Source organism: Balaenoptera musculus, chromosome 16 (genome assembly GCF_009873245.2).
Source record: "Balaenoptera musculus isolate JJ_BM4_2016_0621 chromosome 16, mBalMus1.pri.v3, whole genome shotgun sequence".
NCBI classification, from domain to species: domain Eukaryota; kingdom Metazoa; phylum Chordata; class Mammalia; order Artiodactyla; family Balaenopteridae; genus Balaenoptera; species Balaenoptera musculus.
In genome coordinates this window covers 46,834,584-46,847,086 of record NC_045800.1, presented here as the reverse complement: position 1 = coordinate 46,847,086, position 12,503 = coordinate 46,834,584, and the positions used below count along the sequence as shown (strand labels likewise).

General features: G+C 43.7%; 1 pseudogene; it reads left to right on the top strand.

The window, feature by feature from the left end:
- The first annotated feature begins 3,996 nt into the window (after window positions 1-3,996).
- On the top strand, window positions 3,997-11,519 carry LOC118882403 (annotated as a pseudogene).
- Window positions 11,520-12,503: the final 984 nt, after the last annotated feature.

The following is a 12,503-nucleotide window of genomic DNA, read 5'->3' as shown; positions in this document are numbered from 1 at the left end:
AGAGAATACATCCAGAGATTACCTTCTTTGGTTTTCCTACTGATCTTTTAGTTGTAGAGGAGAATAGAATTGATGTAAGCTTAGTAACGATTTCCAGATCTCCAAAAAAGGCATCCTTGTTCCTGTTGTACTGGGCGGCCTCCTTCACAGTGGGGATGTGGGCATTGTCTCCAGGGACATGACAGAACTCCACGGAGTTTCTATTTCACTGGTGGAATGTGGTGCCCTTGGGGGGCCAAAAGGAACTGATCACAAAAGGAATTGATCACAAGGCCAGTATGCTTCCTCAATCAGACTCACTTGCCTCAGATTTATATGTTCATAAGTTCCACAGAGCCCTTCTGCACACAGGATTGGAAACATGCTCTTTCTGGACTTGAAACATAAAGGAAACAAATAAATACTCCTACCAAGCATTTGATTTGTGTTGCATACACACACACTGTATGTATATATACATATGTATGCATACTCACATATGAACATACACATATTTTCACGTGCACACATATGTGTACATGAATGCATTTATGCACACACATGAAAGATGCATATGTGCATATGCATAAACATACATATACACATGTATGCATATACATGCATATGCACATACACACACACACACACCCCACCTCCACCACCACCTATTTCAGAAGCACTATAGGTAAACTGGCAATGGCTGATGCATACTGAAATCTGGATGTAAAGTTCACAAACTCTGATTCCTCGTGATGTGACTACTTGGTTTTGAGAGCCAGGCACTGAAGATCCAACAACTTCAGAGCTGGCCTGTGGCAGAGATGTTTGTCGTGTTAAGTTCTAGGACACTGCCCCTTGCTGGCCTAGGTCCCTGGAGGTTTGAGTGGAGGGGGGCAAACCCCTCCTCCCCTCATGTCAGGTGCAGAGCTGACCCTCAGATAAACTCAGTCACACTTCATTACTAACCACATTTTTATTTCAGGCATGTAACTTAGGGCCACTCAGATGCTGTACCTGTAAGTAAACCCATCTGCGGAGAGTTTGTCATGACAGGGAGAGTCAGGAATGCCTAGCAGAGCTCCCTGTTTCCCTCCTGCCTCAGCTGTCAAAATGGCAACTGCCAAAGCTGGAAACTTTGTGCTGGACACTGAGGGATATTAATACTGAAAAACAAGTTCAAGGAAAGGAAGAAAAACAGGTATGTTCCAAACAAATGATATTTAAGAGAAACTGGAAATGGTATTTGGAAATAACTTAGAGTTTGTCCAGCTCACCAATCTCTGCTTCTGGAATGGAACACCTCCACCAGCCCAGACAATGGGCACTTCATTTGTGTAGGTGGATTGTCATCCTCTGAGCTCTAGCCAAGGGAGGCCTCGCGTATACAAGTTTCATTTCTCTCCTCAGTCTTTCTGTATTTGCCCAAACAATCATCCCCAGGAAAACGAGGTGAAAGCAACTCCAATGATAATGAAAACAACAACGCTGCCTAAATAGTCCCCTGAGATTGCTGTGACTCTGCCCAGCTCTTTAAAGACACAGGCATGCCCTTAAATGAACATGTTAAGGCTTTTGAAGAAATATTAATTTATTGTGCCATAATCCAGCAACTGAATTTCATGTACAGCAGTTCGGATTCTGGTCCACGGACACCAGTTGCATTTGGTAATGAAGTAGAGCAGACAGCAGCCTAGTTGTCTTGGAATATGATATTTACACCTCCTGGAGGACAGCACCTGAAACCTGACTTTTATGTGGGGCTAATCCTTCGTTTGGCTGTTGTTCCCTCTTTGGAGTATTTTAGAGAAGACAAAGCGGAGAAGGGAATGTTGTGTGGATACATGCATGAAACAGACTCAAGCTGCATCATTCACGTGCATCAGCTTAAAGCAGCTCAGTCTACAGCACATGGCGTGGGTAAAACATCACCGCCAAAATGTGTGCATGGGAACTGTCAGATGACTTCATTTCTTTTAAATCAAACTCAATCTTTCCTCCAGGTGAAAGGCATCTCAGTCTTCGTTGTTATTGATGTGTAGCATTCACAGCAATTTTATTTCCCTGACTCTTGAGGTTAGTTTGGGGCCATTTGACTAGATCTGGCCAATGAACCACAGCAAGAGTGCTGTGCATCATCTGTGAGCTGAGGTGGTATAAAGTCTCAACTTCACTTTCCAGCTCTCTCTTTCCTGCTTGGTAAGCTTCAAACTCACATTTCCAGATGGTTTCGCTCCATAGAAAAGGAGGCCACCAGATTCACATGCAACTTTCTGGAAGCAACAAAGAAATATTCATTGAGTTAAGCCAGGGACATTTAGGAGTTAATTTGTTATCATCTCACAGCCCAGTATTACCTGACTAATTTTGTTCTCCAGGCTCACACAGGAATGGGAAAAACTTCCATCATGACAAGAAAATGGAGAGAAGGGCCCTTTCAATGTCAGTGTGTCATGGTGGCCACAGATTTACTCACTGTCTGAGCTCTAGTGACCCATTTAAAGCTGGTGCCTTTGTTGATTCTACACCATACTTAGGGGTCAGAAGTTTTACTCTTGCCAAGAGGAGCAAGGGATGGAATGGGCTTAGACCCCACCTCACCTAGGATTATGAGTGATAAGGTAGAGATGAGGCAATACCACTCCAGATGCAGGTCACTCACAGGCGGCCTGTAGCTGGGCCAGAGAGATTCTGTGAGCAGGTTACAGGCAGGTGTTGGTGCTGCCTTTGGGATCCAGGGCTACCGTGGCCAGCCCACTCCCAGCTCAGAACGAAGTAGTAGCAGAACATCCTCAAGGGGGAGAACAGGTTTTACTCCTGCTCACACTGTGCCCCAGCAACTAACCTCTGAAGGATGGATAATAGGACCTGGAGGGAAATGCAGCAAAATAAAAGCCCTACTCCACACTGAGGTTTAAGTTTACTGTAATTCCCAACAGAATCCCAACAGTATTTTTGTAGGCATAGAGAATTTTATTCTAAAATTTATATGGAAAGGTACAGGCCCCATAAGAACAACAACATTCTTGAAAAAAAAAAAAAACTTTAATGGAAGAATAGCTCAGTAACCAAGAGAGTGTGATACTGGTGGAGGAACAGACACAGAGATCAATGGGACAGAATAGAGAGCGCAGAAATAACCACACGAATAAGCCCAACTGATTTTAACAAAGATGCCAAAGCAGTTCAGTAGTAGAAAAATAGCCTTTTCCATAACTAGTGCTGGTGTCATTGTACATCCATCAGCAAAAAAATGAATCTCAGCCTAAACCTCATACCTTTTATGTAAATTAACCCAAAGTGAATTGTGGACTTAAATATAGAAGATAAAACTATTACATTTTTAGGAAAAAAACTTAGTAGAAAATCTTCTGGACCTAGGGCCAGGTGAAGAGTTTTTAGACTTGGCACTAAAAGCACGACCCATAAAAGGAAAAATTGATAAACTGTACATCATCAAAAATTTAAAAATTTGTTCAATGAAAGATCCCATGACGATGGATGAAAAGACAAGTTAAAGACTGGGAGAAAATATTTGTCAACAATGTATCTGACAAAAGACTAGTTCCTAGAATATATAAAGAAATCTCGAAATTCAACAGTTAAAAAAAAACCCAGTTAGAAAATGGGCAGAAGACATGGATGGACACTTCACTGAAGAGGATATACAGATGGCAAATAGGTACATGACATTATGTTCAAAATCATCAGGCATTAGGGAAATGCAAATTAAAACCATAATTCGATATCACTATACACTTATTACAATGGTTGAAATAAAAAATAGTGACAGAACCCCGCCTCCGTGCGTCACAGAACGGCCTCGGACACCCACGTAGCCCCTGAGGGTCGGGGAGCAGCGGTGCGCGAAGGTGCGCGCATCGAGGCGCGGAGATGCGCGGAGCGGAGCTCAAGGCTGCGGAGGGGGCGCGGAGCTGAGCAGCTGCGCGGGCCTGGCCAGGCCAGCGGAGCGAGACGTCGGTGGAGCAGAGGGGGGACATGCGCTTTTGACACATTGGAGGCTTTCTTGATCATGGATGGTGAAGATATACCAGAGTTTTCAAGTTTAAAGGAGGAAACTGCTTACTGGAAGGAACTTTCCTTGAAGTATAAACAAAGCTTCCCGGAAGCTCGGGATGAGCTAGCTGAATTCCAGGAAGGAAGCAGAGAATTAGAAGCAGAGTTGGAAGCACAGTACAGGCTGAACAAAGAAATAGAGACTTGCAAGCTGACAACCAAAGACTGAAGTACGAAGTGGAAGCACTAAAGGAGAAACTGGAGCATCCATATGCACAGAGCTACAAGCAGGTCTCAGTATTAGAAGAAGATTTGAGTCAGACTCGGGCCATTAAGGAGCAGTTACGTAAGTATGTGAGAGAGCTGGAGCAGGCCAGTGATGACCTGGAGTGAGCAAGAAGGGCAACAGGAGTTTCACTGGAAGACTTTGAACAAGGAGGACTTTCCTATACATTCTTTGCAACTTCCTGTAGCTTTATAATTATTTCAAAATTAAAAGTTCAAGAAAAAGCCTCTCGTTGTAGACCATACACTTGGACTTTTTTGTTTTACGGACTGCAAGCAGGCTGCCTGCCAGCTGGAGGCTGCCCTGTCTTGGAGCCTCGCCTTATCCTCTGGTGAGGACTCCAGAGAAGGGAGGGTGTGTGGTTCTCGGCTGATTGACAGCACAGTTAAGTAGGGAATCTAGGGTCTTGGGCTTGATGCAGAGTGCGGAATTCATGTTTTTTACCATTTGTTCATTCATTAAACAATCATCAAGTGAGTACCCGCCGTGTGCCAGGCCTATGCTAAGACTTGGGTCACTGAGACCTGGACCCTGCCTGCAAGGAGGGCTCCAATCGCTCCTTTATTGTCAGGCTGTGACATGATGGAATCTGACAAGTGGACAGTATGGGTGAACGCAGGGCACTGTGGGATCCCGTGCAGGGCCAGCAACTCAGCTCACAGGTTCAGATGCTGAGACCAAAAAGAAATTGAAATTAAGTCAAGAGAAGGTAGACTATTCCAGAGAGAGTGTTTCATGTGGAGAAGGGACCACACACATAGATGCAGACAGGGAGACCATGATGCAATCAGGTACATGGAGACTGCACTTGGGAGTTACGGTGTGAGGGGAGGCTGGTGAGGCTAGAAGCCTCAGGCAGGAGATGGGCGGAGGCCTGGGGCAGGGGTGTCCATCCTGAGAACACTGCCTTCAGGGGGAGCCAAACAGAAGCCATTCAAGGCCAGCCAAGCAGGGTCACCCATCAGAAGGAGGCTAGATAAAGAGAGAGTCTGGCCTCGGATGCAGCAGGATGGGGGCTGAGGAGAAGGTGAGTTCAAAGTGAAGGGTGAGAGGCAGGACCTGGAACAGTTCCAGAGGCCAAAAGGACACAGCAGGTTTTCCTAGAATGTTCAGCCGTAGGCACAGCCAGAGGCGCCCAGCATGCAGCTGGCAAGCAGGCATCAATGTACATCACAGTATCAGCACCAACCTTCTGCCCTGGTGAGAGCTTTACAGTTTACAACAGGCTTTGCATATCTCACTTATCGGTGGTATTAATTACCCAGCAGCAGTACACTATGGTGCTTGAGGCCTCTTGTTCAGAACTTACCTGGCTTGGTTTCCAGTTCTGGCTTTGCTGATTACAAAAAAGATGATCTTAAACAAGCTACCTGATTTCTCAGATTTTCAGTTTTCCTGCCAAGACAGTAAACGTAATGCTAACCTATGTCGTAATATCGTTGTGAGGGTTACATAAGATGATGGCTTATCAGATTGCCAGGTGCAGAACAAATAATGATTACTTACAGTTATTACTGCAATTGCCACTACACTATTATTATTATTATTATTAGCATTATTCCTTGACTCAATAATCCTTGAAATGTCTTCCACTGTGTCTGTAGCACCTTTAAAGAGGTGAGCTTTCCCAGATCAGGCCACTAATCCTGCCAATCCCCCTAGATAAATCAGGGACCTGGACAGCCAGGTTTTGATGCGGACACATTGAAGAGAACTTTCCAAGCTCTCCAGTGCAGGGTCGGGGAGGCAAGATGTCTATGTTTCTGGTGGAAGCTATTCTTTCCTTCAGCCTTTTTATGGGCTTGGGTACAAGTCAAGTCCTTCATCCCTGTTTCCTCCTGTAGCCCCTTCCTCATTCTTTGGAAGTGAGATGCCATAAAGAGACATCCCCCAGGGCTCACTGAATCACAAAAGGAAAGGCATTTTACAAATTGGAGAACATCCTTTGATTTTTTTCCAGGATCACATTTTTTCTCCAGTTCGCTTTGTCTCCTGGTTGAAGGATTAAAAAAAAAAAAAAATCACACAAAGGGCTCCATGTAACTTTTGAAAGGTAAAATAGAACCAGCTGAGCCTAATCAACTCACAGAGGTGCCATAAATACCCTCCAGGCTATAAAAGCACACTCTCTCTGATATGGCAAAGGAGAAGTGAGAGGTACAACGGGAATGTGGCTCCCTGATCCTAGGATAAACACTTCTCAAACTTGCTTTGTGTTCATGGCTGTCAGAGCCTAATGGCTGGGCTGAGGATTAGAAAGAGAACCTTCTGTGAGGGCTCCCAGAGAGCCCACATCTTGGTCCAGGTGCTCCCTGGGGATTGGAGCAGCCAGGATACATGATGGAGGGAAATGACAGCCTATCTGCAGGCAGCCTAGCGTAGGGGTGTTGAGGATGATGTCATGGAAGTTTATTTCCTTTTCTGCTTGGATAGCAAAGGTCTTAATTACATGTCTAGTCCCATCTTCATTAATTTCAGCTAATCATGATTACTCACTGGCTCCTGCTTGTGTCTTAGAGCTTTCCTCTTTCTGGGTCTACACAGAGGCTTTCCCTTCCTTTGCAATTCCACCCCCTTGAGCCCTCGGGCCCCTCAGATATCAGTAGATAACTAACGGAAAATATCAGGCACACAATGGCTTTCCAGTAAAAGTCAACGTCCCCCCCTTCCCTCCAGGGAGGACCTCTGCTCTCTTCTACCCTGTGGCATGATGCACAGCTTTCTTGGTTTTCCTTCTACTTCTATTTCCTCTCCTGCTCTATCTTCTTTAAAAGTTTATCTCCTTCTCCTTGGCTATTATTACTGATACGGGGCGTTGAGGAACGTCAGAACAGCATGCGGACTGGATAAACGCCTGTCTGGCTTGAATTTCCTGAAAGCAGCAGACCTACCTGAAAAAACCTGGGAAGCCTTGACTTCCCCAGGTGCGGATCAGAGCTCGGATGTTCCTGCCTATGCCCCCTGTCCCTGTTATGAGCCCCAGCACAGCCCCAGCCATATCTATCTGGCAGTCCTCATCAGAGAAGAAGAAGGCATTTTTCTCTCAGGCTCTAAGGGTCCCATTTAGGCGCAGACTGATTCTCTTGCTCCATTGATGATCTGTTCTTGGATGGACCCACATGCACCCTGCCGCTCAGGCTGCTCTGAGATTCAACCCAGCAAATCCTCCAGCTAACTAACTGCAATCCCAAGGGAAAGGACTCCTCCAGCCCCTTGTCTCAGTCCTGGCTGTGTCCCTGGTCAGCCATGTCACCAGGGGCTGGCATCTAGGATGTCAGAGCAGCTGTTGTCACAACTTGGTTTGGCACCAAAGCAAAACAGGAACATGGTGACGTTTGAGGAGCCAAGAGAGGAAAGAAATGATAGGTGACATCCTTCATCCTGAGTAGCTTTCCTTCCTTCCTCCTCAGCCTTCAGAATCGAGGTCATTTTCTTAGTTACAGCGGTTGGTCTACTAAATCCAAAGCCTGGGTAAACATGTCTGGAAGGAGCTGCAAGCGTGTGTGTGTGTGTGTGTGTGTGTGTGTGTGTGTCTGAAGGGGAATACAAGCTCCTATGCTACCTTTTCATTCCTTTTCTGAAAATACTCCCATAGACGCTTTCATTTTAAGTGGTTTACTATTAAATGACATTAATAGACAGTCCTAGGGAGGAAGTATCCTAACCTCATTCGGAGGTGACTCTGGAGCTCCCCTCACGCTTACTCTCTGCTGTCATCCCTAACATTGGCATCATCAAATCTCACTTCCACGGCCACTGATTTCTGTCCCCTCCATAGTTAAACCACTGCACCCAACACCTCAGAAGATGAGATGACATCTTGAGGGCCCTGCTTGCCTTGAGGACTCGCTTGCAGTTTGGAGGCACTGTCATCAGGCGCTGTCCATTTCTCGGGGCCTCGGGGGCTAACCAAGCCCTCCACTCTCAGGAGTCTTTCCTCACACCCTTCAGGCCCTCCCACTCAGTCCTAGAAGCAGTGGTTCCCAAGTCCTGTAACTTGTCAGACAATCTGGCTCAAAAGCAGGGTTTAGAAGCAGGAGGAAGAATGTGGCCAGGAAGCAGCAGGAGGGTCTCCAAAAAGTGGGGTTGCATTTAGGGCAGCAGAGGAGAGGGTGAGTGTTCAGAGCTTCCTGGTCCTTCCAGCCCATGCTCAGCCATGGAGGGATGCAGTGAGGGGAAACATCAGCTGGGTCCAGTCTCTCTCAGAATCAGGGCCAATGATGACAAAAGTCTTCTGCCACCATGGTCACAGCAAGAATGGCTCCTCATGTAGTACAGGACAGCACACTCTGTTGTCTCATTGTTCCCTTAGCTTACCAGTCAGTGCCTCAGCTTCCTTACCTGTGAAATGGACAAAACAGTCCCTCTACATATTTTTGCCCCATCCTCCATATCCAAGGATTGTGCTGTGGTCAATTCCTTCAGCCCCATTGTAGGGTTACCAAGCACAGCCTAGAAATGAGGGCGCCAAACAGCCACATCAGAACATAATGACAGCATTTATTGTTTGTAGATTCTTTTGATGATGGCCATTCTGACCGGAGGTTCCTTAAACAACTAAAAATAGAACTACCATATGACCCAGCAATCCCACCAACTGGGCATATACCCTGAGAAAACCATAATTCAAAAAGTCACACGTACCCCAGTGTTCATTGCAGCACTATTTACAATAGCCAGGACATGGAAGCAACCTAAATGCCCATCAACAGACGAATGGATAAAGAAGATGTGGTACCTATATACAATGGAATATTACTCAGCCATAAAAAGGAATGAAATTGGGTCATTTGTAGAGATGTGGATGGACCTAGGGTCTGTCATACAGAGTGAAGTAAGTCAGAAAGAGAAAAACAAATATTGTATATTAATGCATATATGTGGAATCTAGAAAAATGGTACAGATGAACCTATTTGCAAGGCAGGAATAGAGACGCAAATGTAGAGAACGGGCGTGTGGACACAGAGGGGGAAGGGGAGGGTGGGATGAATTGGGAGATTAGGTTTGACATAAATACACTACCATGTGTAAAATAGATAGCTAGTGGGAACATGCTGTATAGCTCAGGGAGCTCAGCTTGGTGCTCTGTGATGACCTAGATGGGTGGGACGGGGGGGTGGGAGGTCCAAGGTGGGGGGATATATGTATACATATAGCTGATTCACTTTATTGTACAGCAGAAAGTAACACAACATTGTAAAGCAATTATACTCCAAAAAAAAACAAACTTAAAAAAACCGAACATAATGACAGTGTGAGGCAAGAATATACAATGGTGGAAAGACAGCCTCTTCAACAAACGGTGCTGGGAAAACTAGACCACTACATGTAAAAGAATGAAATTAGAATATTCTTTAACACCATACACAAAAATAAGCTCAAAATGGATTAAAGACCTAAACGTGAGACCAGACACTAGAAAACTCTTAGAGAAAAACATAGGCAGAACACTCTCTGACATAAATCACAGCAATATCTTTTTTGATTCGTCTCCCAGAGTAATGGAAATAAAACCAAAAGTAAACAAATGGGACCTAATTAAACTCAAAAGCTTTTGCACAGCAATGGAAACCATAAACAAAATGAAAAAACAACCCACAGATTGAGAGAAAATATTTGCAAATGACGTGACTGACAAGGGATTAGTTGCCAAAACTTACAAACAGCTCATGCAGCTTAATATCATCAAAACAAAAAAACCAATCAAAAAATGGGCAGAAGACCTAAATAGACGTTTCTCCAAACAAGACATACAGATGGTCAAGAGGCCCATGAAAAGATGTTCAACATCACAAATTATTAGAGAAATACAAATCAAAACTACAATGAGATATCACCTTACACCAGTCAAAATGGCTATCATCAAAAATCCACAAACAATAAATGCTGGAGAGGGTGTGGAGAAAAGGGAACCTTCCTACACTGTTGGTGGGAATGTAAATTGATACAGCCACTATGGAGAACAGTATGGAGGTTCCTTAAAACACTAAAAATAGAGCTACCATATGATCCTGCAATCCCACTCCTGGGCATATATCTGGAGAAAAACATGGTCTGAAAGGATACCTGCATCCTAATGTTCATTGCAGCACTGTTCACAATAGCTAAGACATGGAAGCAACCTAAATGTCCACTGACAGATGAATGGATAAAGAAGATGTGGCACATATATGCAATGGAATATTACTCAGCCATTAAAAAGAATGAAATAATGCCATTTACAGCAACATGGATGGACCTAGAGATTATCATACCCAGTGAAGTAAGTCAGACAAAGACAAATATCATATGATATTGCTTATATGTGGAATCAAATAAAAATGATACAAATGAACTTACTTACAAAACAGAAACCGACTCACAGACTTAGAGAACGAACTTATGGTTACTGGGGGAAGGGTGGGGGGAAAGGACAGTTAGGAAGTTTGGGATTGACATGTACACACTGCTATATTTAAAATGGATAACCAACAAGGACCTACTATATAGCACAGGGAACTCTGCTCAATATTATGTAACAACCTAAATGGGAAAAGACTTGGAAAAATAATAGATACATGTATATGTATAACTGAATCACTTTGCTGTACACCTGAATCTATCACAACATTGTTAATCAACTATACTCCAATATAAGATAAAAAGTTAAAAAAAAAATAAAACGATACTGTTTGTGCTGGGCCACGGTGATACAAGGCATGTATTACAATGGGGTCTGAGAAAATATTATCTTCTTTAGGATGTTTTCATGGTGTATAAAGAAACATATATTATAACTCATCAAATTTTAAAGTTTAGGTTAATGCAGTTTTATACAATAAATTTACCTTAATAAAGCTCTAAGAAAAAGAACGTAATAACAGTGTAATTCTGATAATCTTGTATAAAATATTAATAAAGTACCTATAAAGTTATGCTATCTAATACTTTAGGGATCTTACCCTATATCAGTCAGGGGTGCTTGTGCTTTATATGTACTACCTCATTTAGCCCTACAACAGCCCTATGAGGGGTACATACTATTGTCTCAATCATTTTGCAAGTGAGAAAAGTGATCATTTCAGTGACTGGGAATAATGAATAGCAGCCATTAATATCATCATTATTTTCTCCTCCACCCTCTTCCTCTTATTTTTTTTTTTTCCAGTGTACTCTGAAAACATCCAAGCAGATGCAGATATTAAAGCCAAAGAAGTTGCTGGTATCCGGGATGATATAGTTAAGGCAATAAGGGAGTGATAGTTGAAGCTGGTGGCTTTTAGCAGCTAGGGAATCAGAGGGGAAACTTATCAAGCTGGAGAGCATAAAAAAATTCATGAGATCAAATCTCAGACAACAGTCCATTCCTTCTGGCATGGCCCACACAAAATAGTAAACAATGAAGCTTGAGGTGGCTGCAGTAATTAACCTTTTTGAACAACCTAATTCAGATGAACTAATAGTTTTGAAACTTCTTTGGAAAGAGTTAGTGGGGGTTTAGAAGTGGAGTGCAGAAATCTCACCTTGATTGCCACCTGCCTTGACCTAATGTGATTCATCCACATTGTCTGCAAGGTTCTGTGGGTTCCACATCTCAAGAGGATGTTTGGGGTTGAATCTTATGATACCCTAAGAGGTCCTGGACCCGCTGCCACAGATTCTGTGGGAATCACTGGAAGAGATACAGATCTTGCAGTCAAGCATCCCTGGGTCTGCCACCTATTAGCTGTGTAATCTTGGGCTGATTTATCGCACCTCCTTAATCTCCAGCTGGCAACGTAATATTGTTTTAAATCAACAGAGCAAATAAGTAGGACAAAACCACATTTACCGCTCTCATGATGAGGCCATTGTCACTAATCAGTCATTGCATTTTTTCCTTCTGATCCCTGACTAGACCTTCGGAGTCCTCAGTGAAGTTATCCACCAGCAGCTGAGTGAAGTTGGCAAACAAGATGAAACTTTTCTGTCACGCAGGCCTTCTCTAACTATCCCAATTCATTAGTCTCATAGTAACTAATGAGGCATCCAATGTGCTTCTACTCATTTTTCAAGAGAGAATTTTGACACTCAAATAAAGTGACTAGCCCCAAATCAAGCGGCTTGTAAATGCTGAGGTTTGAATCCAAATTCAAGCCCTTTCCCAACCTACTTAACTAATACAGAAAATAACAATCTCTTGCTGTAAGCTGGCTTGGGTCCCAGCACGCCCACTGATTTGCCCTGTGAGCCTGGGTCTTCTTA